The sequence below is a fragment of the Salmo salar genome, chromosome 01 (genome assembly GCF_965601325.2).
Source record: "Salmo salar chromosome 01, fSalSal1, whole genome shotgun sequence".
Lineage (NCBI taxonomy): Eukaryota > Metazoa > Chordata > Actinopteri > Salmoniformes > Salmonidae > Salmo > Salmo salar.
In genome coordinates, this window is record NC_138291.1 from 183,349,228 (window position 1) to 183,363,834 (window position 14,607).

The 14,607-nt window shown below is 49.6% G+C and overlaps 1 non-coding gene across 1 annotated transcript; it reads right to left on the reverse strand.

The window, feature by feature from the left end:
* Window positions 1-5,901: 5,901 nt before the first annotated feature.
* Window positions 5,902-5,977, reverse strand: trnaa-ugc (transfer RNA alanine (anticodon UGC)). The gene has a single exon. It is a non-coding gene; the product is annotated as a tRNA-Ala (tRNA).
* Between the last annotated feature and the right edge of the window lie 8,630 nt (window positions 5,978-14,607).

A 14,607-nucleotide genomic window follows, 5' to 3' on the forward strand; every position in this document is an offset into this window, starting at 1 on the left:
CCTTTGTGCAAGGAGGAGCAGGAGGAGCACTGCCAGAGCCCTGCAAAATGACCTCAAGCAGGCCACAAATGTGCATGTGTCTGCTCAAACGGTCAGAAACAAACTCCATGAGGGTGGTATGAGGGCCCGACGTCCACAGGTGGGGGTTGTGCTTACAGCCCAACACCGTGCAGGACGTTTGGCATTTGCCAGAGAACACCAAGATTGGCAAATTCGCCACTGAGCACATGTGACAGACGTGACAGAGTCTGGAGACGCCGTGGAGAACGTTCTGCTCCCTGCAACATCCTCCAGCATGACCGGTTTGGCGGTGGGTCAGTCATGGTGTGGGGTGGCATTTCTTTGGGGGGCCGCCAAGCCCTCCATGTGCTTGCCAGAGGTAGCCTGTCTGCCATTAGGTACCGAGATGAGATCCTCAGACCCCTTGCGAGACCATATGCTGCTGCGGTTGGCCCTGGGTTCCTCCTAATGCAAGACAATGCTAGACCTCATGTGGCTGGAGTGTGTCAGCAGTTCCTGCAAGAGGAAGGAATTGATGCTATGGACTGGTCCGCCCGTTCCCCAGACCTGAATCCAATTGAGCACATCTGGGACATCATGTCTCGCTCCATCCACCAACGCCACGTTGCATCACAGACTGTCCAGGAGTTGGCGGATGCTTTAGTCCAGGTCTGGGAGGAGATCCCTCAGGAGACCATCGGCCACCTCATCAGGAGCATGCCCAGGCGTTGTAGGGAGGTCATACAGGCACGTGGAGGCCACACACACACTACTGAGCCTCATTTTGACTTGTTTTAAGGACATTACATCAAAGTTGGATCAGCCTGTAGTATGGTTTTCCACTTTAATTTTGAGTGTGACTCCAAATCCAGACCTCCATTGGTTGATAAATTGGATTTTCATTGATTATTTTTGTGTGATTTTGTTGTCAGCACATTCAACTATGTAAAGAAAAAAGTATTTCATAATATTATTTCATTCATTCAGATCTAGGATGTGTTATTTTAGTGTTCCCTTTATTTTTTTGAGCAGTGTATATATTATTTTACCTTTATTTAACTAGGCAAGTCAGTTAAGTACAAATTCTTATTTTCAATGATGGCCTAGGAACAGTGGGTTAACTGCTTTGTTCAGGGGCAGTTAACCCAAAATATTCTCTACACAAGCAATATTTACCTCGATTTTTCTTCAACTTCTGGACATCCCATCTGGAACAACTGTCCGCAGCAGCCATGTGCTTCAGTGCCACAATATGTTTCCATGGTAACTAAATTAACATTCTCTTGAAAAAAACTTTATTGTCGAGGAATTTGTCCTCAGTGGTGGAAATGACACCACCTCCCAAAGGACAGGTTTATTTTGTGTAAAAAGCAATATAAAAGGGCATACTCACAATAAATATTGATATAGATTTGATTTTATTGACTCTTTCTGTAGTACATAACATCAGAATGACCTTCTTGATCCTAATCAGTCAGGTTTCAAGACTGGGCATTCAACTGAGACTGCTCTTCTCTGTGTCACGGAGGCTCTCCGCACTGCTAAAGCTAACTCTCTCTCCTCTGCTCTCATCCTTCTAGACCTATCTGCTGCCTTTGATACCGTGAACCATCAGATCCTCCTCTCCACCCTCTCCGAGCTGGGCATCTCCGGCACCGCGCACGCTTGGATTGCGTCCTACCTGACAGGTCGCTCCTACCAGGTGGCGTGGCGAGAATCTGTCTCCGCACCACGTGCTCTCACCACTGGTGTCCCCCAGGGCTCTGTTCTTGGCCCACTCCTATTCTCGCTATACACCAAGTCACTTGGCTCTGTCATATCCTCACATGGTCTCTCATATCATTGCTATGCAGATGACACACAATTAATCTTCTCCTTTCCCCCTTCTGACAACCAGGTGGCGAATCGCATCTCTGCATGTCTGGCAGACATATCAGTGTGGATGACGGATCACCACCTCAAGCTGAACCTCGGCAAGACGGAGCTGCTCTTCCTCCCGGGGAAGGACTGCCCGTTCCATGATCTCGCCATCACGGTTGACAACTCCCTTGTGTCCTCCTCCCAGAGTGCTAAGAGCCTTGGCGTGACCCTGGACAACACCCTGTCGTTCTCCACCAACATCAAGGCGGTGACCCGATCCTGTAGGTTCATGCTCTACAACATTCGCAGAGTACGACCCTGCCTCACACAGGAAGCGGCGCAGGTCCTAATCCAGGCACTTGTCATCTCCCGTCTGGATTATTGCAACTCGCTGTTGGCTGGGCTCCCTGCCTGTGCCATTAAACCCCTACAACTCATCCAGAACGCCGCAGCCCGTCTGGTGTTCAACCTTCCCAAGTTCTCTCACGTCACCCCGCTCCTCCGCTCTCTCCACTGGCTTCCAGTCGAAGCTCGCATCCGCTACAAGACCATGGTGCTTGCCTACGGAGCTGTGAGGGGAACGGCACCTCCGTACCTTCAGGCTCTGATCAGGCCCTACACCCAAACAAGGGCACTCCGTTCATCCACCTCTGGCCTGCTCGCCTCCCTACCTCTGAGGAAGCACAGTTCCCGCTCAGCCCAGTCAAAACTGTTCGCTGCTCTGGCACCCCAATGGTGGAACAAGCTCCCTCACGACGCCAGGACAGCGGAGTCAATCACCACCTTCCGGAGACACCTGAAACCCCACCTCTTCAAGGAATACCTGGGATAGGATAAAGTAATCCTTCTAACCCCCCCCCCTTAAAAGATTTAGATGCACTATTGTAAAGTGGTTGTTCCACTGGATATTATAGGTGAATGCACCAATTTGTAAGTCGCTCTGGATAAGAGCGTCTGCTAAATGACTAAAATGTAAATGTAAAATTATATCATGTGTAATTATTAATGTTTTCTCATAGAAAAACATAGTAGAAACTTAAAAGTCTGGGTCAGGGACAAGGGCAAAATATTGAAATTGAGGTATAAAATGCATCTGAAAAGTAGCTAAAATCCTTTACAGAGAAGTGTTTAAAAAAGTATGGGGTAATTCCAGTGTGAACTTAACATACAAATATTAGTATTTGTTTTCTTTTTTTATAAAATCCCCAAAATTGACGCGAGGACATGGAAGTGCCCGTAGTTGTTGCAGAATCACCCATTCAAGAGCATGCCGAGTCTCAACCGATAGAGGGCACAAAAACACAAAAACCTCACATGATGTAAAGTAGGGTCTAAGCTACAACATATTCATATACTCGTTTTTAGATAGTTGACGTTAAAGGTTAAACGTCATAATTATTATTTTATTTTTTTAAATCTTCAAGAAACTATATAATAGTTTGACAATCCTATTTGTAAGATTTTAAATGATCTCAACCTTTTGGATGTCTCATGGTATGGTGAAGTATGCAACATGGGTCTTCTTTGAGAACCTGTATCTCCTGAATGTTTTGGTTATTCAGGGGGGAAAAAAGTCTATCTGCTTCTCTGTCGGCAGCCCAGTCTGTCCGCTTCTCTGTCGGCAGCCCAGTCTGTCCGCTTCTCTGTCGGCAGCCCAGTCTGTCCGCTTCTCTGTCGGCAGCCCAGTCTGTCCTCTTCTCTGTCGGCAGCCCAGTCTGTCCGCTTCTCTGTCGGCAGCCCAGTCTGTCCGCTTCTCTGTCGGCAGCCCAGTCTGTCCGCTTCTCTGTCGGCAGCCCAGTCTGTCCGCTTCTCTGTCGGCAGCCCAGTCGGTCCGCTTCTCTGTCGGCAGCCCAGTCGGTCCGCTTCTCTGTCGGCAGCCCAGTCGGTCCGCTTCTCTGTCGGCAGCCCAGTCTGTCCGCTTCTCTGTCGGCAGCCCAGTCTGTCTGCTTCTCTGTCGGCAGCCCAGTCGATCCTCTTCTCTGTCGGCAGCCCAGTCTGTCTGCTTCTCTGTCGGCAGCCCAGTCTGTCCGCTTCTCTGTCGGCAGCCCAGTCTGTCCGCTTGTCTGTCGGCAGCCCAGTCTGTCTGCTTCTCTGTCGGCATCCCAGTCTGTCCTCTTCTCTGTCGGCAGCCCAGTCTGTCTGCTTCTCTGTCGGCATCCCAGTCTGTCCGGTTCTCTGTCGGCAGCCCAGTCGGTCTAATATTAGCAGGGATACTGGCCTCTCTTCTAGGCCTGGACCACTTCTATATGGCTGTCTCTCTGTCTCTCTCTCTGGCTCTCTGGCTCTCAAAGTAAGGGAGTGTTAATGAGGGATGTATGGTCTTATTTAACGACATACAGAACCAGTCAAAAGTTTAGACACAGCTACTCATTCCAGGGTTTTTCTTTATTTTTAATATTTTATACATTGTGAAGATATCAAAACTATGAAATAACACATATGGAATTATTTAGTAACCAAAAAAGTGTTAAACTAATCAACATATTTTACATTTGAGATTCTTCAAAGTAGCCACTCTTTGTCTTGATGACAGCTTTGCACACTCAAGGCATTCTCTCAACCAGCTTCATGAGGTAGTCACTGAAATGCATTACAATTAACAGGTGTGCCTTCTTAGAAGTTAGTTTGTGGAATTGATTTCCTTCATAATGCATTTGAGCAAATCAGTTGTGTTGTGACAAGGTAGGGGTGGTATACAGAAGATAGCCCTATTTAGTAAAAGACCAAGTCCATATTATGGCAAGAACAGCTCAAATAAGCAAAGAGAAATTTTAAGATGAAGGACAGTCAATCCGGAAAATGTAAAGAACTTTTAAAGTTTCTTCAAGTGCAGTCGCAAAAACCATCAAGTGCTATGATGAAACTGGCTCTCATGAGGATCGCCACAGGAAAGGAAGACCCAGAGTTACCTCTGCTGTTGAGGATAGGTTGATTAGAGTTACCAGCCTCAGAAATTGCAGCCCAAAGAAATGCTTCACAGAGTTCAATAACAGACACATCTCAACATCAACTGTTCAGAGGAGACTGTGTGAATCAGGCCTTCATGGTCGAATTGCTGGAAAGTAACCACTACTAAAGGACACCAATAAGAAGAGACTTGCTTGGGCCAAGAAACACGAGCAATGGACATTAGACCGGTGGAAATCTGTCCTTTGGTCTGATGAGTCCAAATTTGAGATTTTTGGTTCCAACCGCCGTGTCTTTGTGAGACGCAGAGTAGGTAAAAGGATGATCTCCGCATGTGTGGTTCCCACCGTGAAGCATGGAGGAGGAGGTGTGATGGTGTGGGGGTGCTTTGCTGGTGACACTGTCAGTGATTTATTTAGAATTCAAGGCACACTTAACCAGCATGGCTACCACAGCATTCTGCAGCGATACGCCATCCCATCTGGTTTGCGCTTAGTGGGGCTGTCATTTGTTTTTTAACAGGACAATGACCCAACACACCTCCAAGCTGTGTAAGGGCTATTTGACCAAGAAGTAGAGTGATGGAGTGCTGCATCAGATGACCTGGCCTCCACAATCACCCGACGTCAACCCAATTGAGATGGTTTGGGATGAGTTGGACCGCAGAGTGAAGGAAAAGCAGCTAACAAGTGCTCAGCATATGTGGGAACTCCTTCAAGACGGTTGGAAAAGTATTCCAGGTGAAGCTGGTTGAGAGAATGCCAAGAGTGTGCAAAGCTGTCACCAAGGCAAAGGGTGGCTACTTTGAAGAATCTAAAATATATTTTGATTTGTTTAACACTTTTTTGGTTACTACATGATTCCATATGTGTTATTTCATAGTTTTGATGTCTTCACTATTATTCTACAATGTAGAAAATAGTTTAAAAAAAAGAAAAACCCTTGAATGAGTAGGTGTCCAAACTTTTGACCTGTACTGTATGTATAGTTCAACCAATAACATTTTATCATAGACTGACAAGGTTCATGTCTCTGATATTTACATTTTAATCATTTAGCAGATGCTCTTATCCAGAGCGATTTACAGTAGTGAATGCATACATTTCATACTTTTTTTTTCTTCTTCTCCGTACTGGTCCCCCGTGGGAATCGAACCCACAACCCTGGCGTTGCAAACACCATGCTCTACCAACTGAGCCACACGGGGGACTTCAATCAATAGCTTTTTTATCATAGACAGACACGTTTCATGTCTCTGAAATCTTCAATCAATAACCTTTTTATTTTTTCTGCTATTGGTACCTCTATTGTCTAATCTCTCTCCTCTCCTCCTCCTCCTCCTCCTCCTTCACCTCCTCCAGGCAGCCACCAGCCTGCCCCACTGCCACCTCTCCACTGCTCCTCTCTAATCCCTGTCCTCTGCTTCTCCCTGAGGCTGGTGCTGTGGCTGGGTAGGCTAAAGGACTCATGGTGCTCTCTACCCTGGCTGCTGTTTATCTCCCTGGCCTCACACCACATCAGAGACGGGGTTCGCCATGGCCTGTGGGTGTTGTCCATTCGGCAACATGGCCCCCCATTTCCTATTGGCTGTATGCGAGCATCACAGCCACCCTGCCACACCTGTGCTCTGTGCTCATGTACCTGAATGGAACTAGAGACGTGATCTCCACCAAGCACGGCATCGCCATCGACGTCTGAGGGACAGGAAGGGCCGACACTATTGATCAGAGGGGGCTGCTGAGGGGAGGACAGCTCATAATAATGGAATGGTAACCATGTGTTTGATGTATTTGACCCCACGCCACTGATTTTGCTCCAGCATTAAGGCGCTATTGGCGCATCCCTTTTATCGTGCATTACTGTTTTACTTAATTAAAGGTGCATTACTTTTTTACTTAATTAAAGGTGCATTACTTTTTTACTTAATTAAAGGTGCATTACTTTTTTACTTAATTAAAGGTGCATTACTTTTTTACTTAATTAAAGGTGCATTACTTTTTTACTTAATTAAAGGTGCATTACTTTTTTACTTAATTAAAGGTGCATTACTTTTTTACTTAATTAAAGGTGCATTACTGTTTTACTTAATTAAAGGTGCATTACTTTTTTACTTAATTAAAGGTGCATTACTTTTTTACTTAATTAAAGGTGCATTACTGTTTTACTTAATTAAAGGTGCATTACTGTTTTACTTAATTAAAGGTGCATTACTTTTTTACTTAATTAAAGGTGCATTACTTTTTTACTTAATTAAAGGTGCATTACTGTTTTACTTAATTAAAGGTGCATTACTTTTTTACTTAATTAAAGGTGCATTACTGTTTTACTTAATTAAAGGTGCATTACTGTTTTACTTAATTAAAGGTGCATTACTTTTTTACTTAATTAAAGGTGCCAGGTCAAATTCCTGGTGTGTGTAAATGTACTCGGTAATTAAAGGTGATTCTGGTAGTCATCAAGGGCCTATAGGCTCTGGTCAAAAGGAATTCAGTATGTGGCTCAGTTGGTAGAGCATGGTGTTTGCAACGCCAGCATGGACTTCCCAAGGATCCCGTTTAGACTTTTCCATCCCACAATGCCTCAGCCTCACTCATCTCCTTCACACCATGGGAGTGATGACTTCTTTTACTTCTCCTCCACCGCCTCCCTACTGAACTGCCTCATCCTCCCTCCCCCTCCCTCCTCCCTCCCTCTCCTCCTCCCTCTACCTCCTCCCTCCCTCCCCCCCCCCCCCCCTCCCTCTCCCTCCCTCCTCCCTCCCTCTCCCTCCCCCTCCCTCCCTCCCTCTTCCCTCCCTCCCTCCCTCCCTCTTCCCTCCCCCTCCCTCCTCCCTCTCCCTCCTCCCTCCCTCTCCCTCCTCCCTCCCTCTCCTTCCACTGCTCTCCACTCATTATGTATGAAGCTGAAGGTCGTAGGGAACAGAGCAGTACATGATGAAGCTGAAGGTCCTAGGGAACAGAGCAGTACATTATGAAGCTGAAGGTCCCAGGGAACAGAGCAGTACATTATGAAGCTGAAGGTCCTAGGGAACAGAGCAGTACATTATGAAGCTGAAGGTCCTAGGGAACAGAGCAGTACGTTATGAAGCTGAAGGTCCTAGGGAACAGAGCAGTACATTATGAAGCTGAAGGTCCCAGGGAACAGAGCAGTACGTTATGAAGCTGAAGGTCCTAGGGAACAGAGCAGTACATTATGAAGCTGAAGGTCCCAGGGAACAGAGCAGTACATTATGAAGCTGAAGGTCCTAGGGAACAGAGCAGTACATTATGAAGCTGAAGGTCCTAGGGAACAGAGCAGTACATTATGAAGCTGAAGGTCCTAGGGAACAGAGCAGTACATTATGAAGCTGAAGGTCCTAGGGAACAGAGCAGTACATTATGAAGCTGAAGGTCCCAGGGAACAGAGCAGTACGTTAAGAAGCTGAAGGTCCCAGGGAACAGAGCAGTACATTATGAAGCTGAAGGTCCCAGGGAACAGAGCAGTACATTATGAAGCTGAAGGTCCCAGGGAACAGAGCAGTACGTTATGAAGCTGAAGGTCCTAGGGAACAGAGCAGTACGTGGTGACGGATCACCACCTCAAGCTGAACCTCGGCAAGACGGAGCTGCTCTTCCTCCCGGGGAAGAACTGCCCGTTCCATGATCTCGCCATCACGGTTGACAACTCCCTTGTGTCCTCCTCCCAGAGTGCTAAGAGCCTCGGCGTGACCCTGGACAACACCCTGTCGTTCTCCACTAACATCAAGGCGGTGACCCGATCCTTGTAGGTTCATGCTCTACAACATTCGCAGAGTACGACCCTGCCTCACACAGGAAGCGGCGCAGGTCCTAATCCAGGCACTTGTCATCTCCCGTCTGGATTACTGCAACTCGTTGTTGGCTGGGCTCCCTGCCTGTGCCATTAAACCCCTACAACTCATCCAGAACGCCGCAGCCCGTCTGGTGTTCAACCTTCCCAAGTTCTCTCACGTCACCCCGCTCCTCCGCTCTCTCCACTGGCTTCCAGTCGAAGCTCGCATCCGCTACAAGACCATGGTGCTTGCCTACGGAGCTGAGGGGAACGGCACCTCCGTACCTTCAGGCTCTGATCAGGCCCTACACCCAAACAAGGGCACTGCGTTCATCCACCTCTGGCCTGCTCGCCTCCCTACCTCTGAGGAAGCACAGTTCCCGCTCAGCCCAGTCAAAACTGTTCGCTGCTCTGGCACCCCAATGGTGGAACAAGCTCCCTCACGACGCCAGGACAGCGGAGTCAATCACCACCTTCCGGAGACACCTGAAACCCCACCTCTTTAAGGAATACCTGGGATAGGATAAAGTAATCCTTCTAACCCCCCCTTAAAAGATTTAGATGCACTATTGTAAAGTGGTTGTTCCACTGGATATTATAAGGTGAATGCACCAATTTGTAAGTCGCTCTGGATAAGAGCGTCTGCTAAATGACTTAAATGTAAATGTAAATGTACGTGATAAGTGTTTCTTATTGGATGAAGCCTCCTGATGCTGCCTGATATTAAGTGATGGTGTAGTACATTAGGCCATGACGTATTAACATGATATGTTTTTAGGAAAGCCTGAGGTGTGGGGAAGTCCAGGTGCATGATTGGGCCTGTTAGGGCTGTTGTTGTGTTGAGATCTGTTTAAATCCATATAGTCCAGGGATGATTAGTTTTAGAGTGACACTTTTTTAAACATTCCTTTAATAGGTTCATATTTTGTGATCATGACATTTAACTTCTAGTAGTTTCTGTCTTTCACATAATCTGTTGTTGATGAGGGAAGTGCTGCAGCCATGACCTGCAGGTGGCGTCAATGAGTCAAGTTGAATGCATTTGCCATGTGTAAGGACAAGCAGTATGAATGAATTTGCCATGTGTAAGGACAAGCAGGATGAATGAATTTGCCATGTGTAAGGAATAGCAGGATGAATGAATTTGCCATGTGTAAGGAATAGCAGGATGAATGAATTTGCCATGTGTAAGGAATAGTAGGATGAATGAATTTGCCATGTGTAAGGAATAGCAGGATGAATGAATTTGCCATGTGTAAGGAATAGCAGGATGAATGAATTTGCCATGTGTAAGGAATAGCAGGATGAATGAATTTGCCATGTGTAAGGAATAGCAGGATGAATGAATTTGCCATGTGTAAGGAATAGCAGGATGAATGAATTTGCCATGTGTAAGGAATAGCAGGATGAATGAATTAGCCATGTGTAAGGACAAGCATGATGCATGAATTTGCCATGTGTAAGGAATAGCAGGCTATTAGCAGGCTATCCTCTAAGACATTGTCTTAGGGGGGCTGTAGCAGGGTGTTGGAGCTGTAGCAGGGTGATGGAGCTGTAGCAGGGTGTGGGTGTTGGAGCTGTAGCAGGGTGTTGGAGCTGTAGCAGGGTGGTGGAGCTGTAGCAGGGTGTTGGAGCTTAACAGGGTGTTGGAGCTTAGCAGGGTGTTGGAGCTGTAGCAGGGTGATGGAGCTGTAGCAGGGTGATGGAGCTGTAGCAGGGTGACGAAGCTGTAGGAGGGTGATGAGCTGTAGCAGGGTGATGGAGCTGTAGCAGAGTGTTGGAGCTGTAGCAGGGTGTTGGAGCTGTAGCAGGGTGATGGAGCTGTAGCAGGGTGATGGAGCTGTAGCAGGGTGTGTGTGTTGGAGCTGTAGCAGGGTGATGGAGCTGTAGCAGGGTGATGGAGCTGTAGCAGTGTGTTGGAGCTGTAGCAGGGTGATGGAGCTGTAGCAGGGTGATGGAGCTGTAGCAGGGTGTTGGAGCTGTAGCAGGGTGATGGAGTTGTAGCAATGTGTTGGAGCTGTAGCAGGGTGGTGGAGCTGTAGCAGGGTGTGTGTGTTGGAGCTGTAGCAGGGAGTTGGAGCTTTAGCAGGGTGTTGGAGCTGTGGCAGGGTGTTGGAGCTGTAGCAGGGTGATGGAGCTGTAGCAGGGTGATGGAGCTGTAGCAGGGTGTGTGTGTTGGAGCTGTAGCAGGGTGATGGAGCTGTAGCAGGGTGATGGAGCTGTAGCAGGGTGTTGGAGCTGTAGCAGGGTGATGGAGCTGTAGCAGGGTGATGGAGCTGTAGCAGGGTGTTGGAGCTGTAGCAGGGTGATGGAGTTGTAGCAATGTGTTGGAGCTGTAGCAGGGTGGTGGAGCTGTAGCAGGGTGTGTGTGTTGGAGCTGTAGCAGGGAGTTGGAGCTTTAGCAGGGTGTTGGAGCTGTAGCAGGGATATGGAGCTGTAGCAGGGTGTTGGAGCTGTAGCAGGGTGTTGGAGCTGTAACAGGGTGATGGAGCTATAGCAGGGTGGTGGGGCTGTAGCAGTGTGTTGGAGCTGTAGCAGTGTGTTGGGGCTATAGCAGGGTGATGGAGCTGTAGCAGGGTGTTGGAGCTGTAGCAGGGTGTTGGGGCTGTAGCAGGGTGTTGGAGCTGTAGCAGGGTGATGGAGCTGTAGCAGGGTGATGGAGCTGTAGCAGGGTGTTGGAGTTGTAGCAGGGTGGTGGAGCTGTAGCAGGGTGTTGGAGCTGTAGCAGGGTGATGGAGCTGTAGCAGGGTGATGGAGCTGCAGCAGGGTGATGGAGCTGTAGCAGGGTGATGGAGCTGTAGCAGGGTGATGGAGCAGCAGCAGGGTGATGGAGCTTAACAGGGTGTTGGAGCTTAGCAGGGTGTTGGAGCTGTAGCAGGGTGATGGAGCTGTAGCAGGGTGACGGAGCTGTAGGAGGGTGATGAGCTGTAGCAGGGTGATGGAGCTGTAGCAGAGTGTTGGAGCTGTAGCAGGGTGTTGGAGCTGTAGCAGGGTGATGGAGCTGTAGCAGGGTGATGGAGCTGTAGCAGGGTGTGTGTGTTGGAGCTGTAGCAGGGTGATGGAGCTGTAGCAGGGTGATGGAGCTGTAGCAGTGTGTTGGAGCTGTAGCAGGGTGATGGAGCTGTAGCAGGGTGATGGAGCTGTAGCAGGGTGTTGGAGCTGTAGCAGGGTGATGGAGTTGTAGCAATGTGTTGGAGCTGTAGCAGGGTGGTGGAGCTGTAGCAGGGTGTGTGTGTTGGAGCTGTAGCAGGGAGTTGGAGCTTTAGCAGGGTGTTGGAGCTGTAGCAGGGTGTTGGAGCTGTAGCAGGGTGATGGAGCTGTAGCAGGGTGATGGAGCTGTAGCAGGGTGTGTGTGTTGGAGCTGTAGCAGGGTGATGGAGCTGTAGCAGGGTGATGGAGCTGTAGCAGTGTGTTGGAGCTGTAGCAGGGTGATGGAGCTGTAGCAGGGTGATGGAGCTGTAGCAGGGTGTTGGAGCTGTAGCAGGGTGATGGAGTTGTAGCAATGTGTTGGAGCTGTAGCAGGGTGGTGGAGCTGTAGCAGGGTGTGTGTGTTGGAGCTGTAGCAGGGAGTTGGAGCTTTAGCAGGGTGTTGGAGCTGTGGCAGGGTGTTGGAGCTGTAGCAGGGTGATGGAGCTGTAGCAGGGTGATGGAGCTGTAGCAGGGTGTGTGTGTTGGAGCTGTAGCAGGGTGATGGAGCTGTAGCAGGGTGATGGAGCTGTAGCAGGGTGTTGGAGCTGTAGCAGGGTGATGGAGCTGTAGCAGGGTGATGGAGCTGTAGCAGGGTGTTGGAGCTGTAGCAGGGTGATGGAGTTGTAGCAATGTGTTGGAGCTGTAGCAGGGTGGTGGAGCTGTAGCAGGGTGTGTGTGTTGGAGCTGTAGCAGGGAGTTGGAGCTTTAGCAGGGTGTTGGAGCTGTAGCAGGGTGATGGAGCTGTAGCAGGGTGTTGGAGCTGTAGCAGGGTGTTGGAGCTGTAACAGGGTGATGGAGCTATAGCAGGGTGGTGGGGCTGTAGCAGTGTGTTGGAGCTGTAGCAGTGTGTTGGGGCTATAGCAGGGTGATGGAGCTGTAGCAGGGTGTTGGAGCTGTAGCAGGGTGTTGGGGCTGTAGCAGGGTGTTGGAGCTGTAGCAGGGTGATGGAGCTGTAGCAGGGTGATGGAGCTGTAGCAGGGTGTTGGAGTTGTAGCAGGGTGGTGGAGCTGTAGCAGGGTGTTGGAGCTGTAGCAGGGTGATGGAGCTGTAGCAGGGTGATGGAGCTGCAGCAGGGTGATGGAGCTGTAGCAGGGTGATGGAGCTGTAGCAGGGTGATGGAGCAGCAGCAGGGTGATGGAGCTTAACAGGGTGTTGGAGCTTAGCAGGGTGTTGGAGCTGTAGCAGGGTGATGGAGCTGTAGCAGGGTGACGGAGCTGTAGGAGGGTGATGAGCTGTAGCAGGGTGATGGAGCTGTAGCAGAGTGTTGGAGCTGTAGCAGGGTGTTGGAGCTGTAGCAGGGTGATGGAGCTGTAGCAGGGTGATGGAGCTGTAGCAGGGTGTGTGTGTTGGAGCTGTAGCAGGGTGATGGAGCTGTAGCAGGGTGATGGAGCTGTAGCAGTGTGTTGGAGCTGTAGCAGGGTGATGGAGCTGTAGCAGGGTGATGGAGCTGTAGCAGGGTGTTGGAGCTGTAGCAGGGTGATGGAGTTGTAGCAATGTGTTGGAGCTGTAGCAGGGTGGTGGAGCTGTAGCAGGGTGTGTGTGTTGGAGCTGTAGCAGGGAGTTGGAGCTTTAGCAGGGTGTTGGAGCTGTAGCAGGGTGTTGGAGCTGTAGCAGGGTGATGGAGCTGTAGCAGGGTGATGGAGCTGTAGCAGGGTGTGTGTGTTGGAGCTGTAGCAGGGTGATGGAGCTGTAGCAGGGTGATGGAGCTGTAGCAGGGTGTTGGAGCTGTAGCAGGGTGATGGAGCTGTAGCAGGGTGATGGAGCTGTAGCAGGGTGTTGGAGCTGTAGCAGGGTGATGGAGTTGTAGCAATGTGTTGGAGCTGTAGCAGGGTGGTGGAGCTGTAGCAGGGTGTGTGTGTTGGAGCTGTAGCAGGGAGTTGGAGCTTTAGCAGGGTGTTGGAGCTGTAGCAGGGTGATGGAGCTGTAGCAGGGTGTTGGAGCTGTAGCAGGGTGTTGGAGCTGTAACAGGGTGATGGAGCTATAGCAGGGTGGTGGGGCTGTAGCAGTGTGTTGGAGCTGTAGCAGTGTGTTGGGGCTGTAGCAGGGTGATGGAGCTGTAGCAGGGTGTTGGAGCTGTAGCAGGGTGTTGGGGCTGTAGCAGGGTGTTGGAGCTGTAGCAGGGTGATGGAGCTGTAGCAGGGTGATGGAGCTGTAGCAGGGTGTTGGAGTTGTAGCAGGGTGTTGGAGTTGTAGCAGGGTGGTGGAGCTGTAGCAGGGTGTTGGAGCTGTAGCAGGGTGATGGAGCTGTAGCAGGGTGATGGAGCTGCAGCAGGGTGATGGAGCTGTAGCAGGGTGATGGAGCTGTAGCAGGGTGATGGAGCTGTAGCAGGGTGATGTAGCTGTAGCAGGGTGATGGAGCTGTAGCAGGGTGATGGAGCTGCAGCAGTGTGTTGGAGCTGTAGCAGGGTGTTGGAGCTGTAGCAGGGTGTTGGAGCTGTAGCAGGGTGATGGAGCTGTAGCAGGGTGTTGGAGCTGCAGCAGTGTGTTGGAGCTGTAGCAGGGTGTTGGAGCTGTAGCAGGTTGATGGAGCTGTAGCAGGTTGATGGAGCTGTAGCAGGATGATGGAGCTGTAGCAGGGTGATGGAGCTGTAGCAGGGAGTGGGTGTTGGAGCTGTAGCAGGGTGTTGGAGCTGTAGGAGGGTGGTGGAGCTGTAGCAAGGTGTTGGAGCTGTAGCAGGGTGTGGGTGGTGGTAACTGTTGACTACCTCTGAGAACATCCTGGATAGACATTCTCTCACAATTAAAAAAACGGTGAGGTATTCAGGACTATCTGTCCTCATAGCAGAATCCACATGCATGTAGAAGTGTCTAGAAACATTATATCCTTATTTAGAATAAAGGTGACTCCAAAATGACACAATA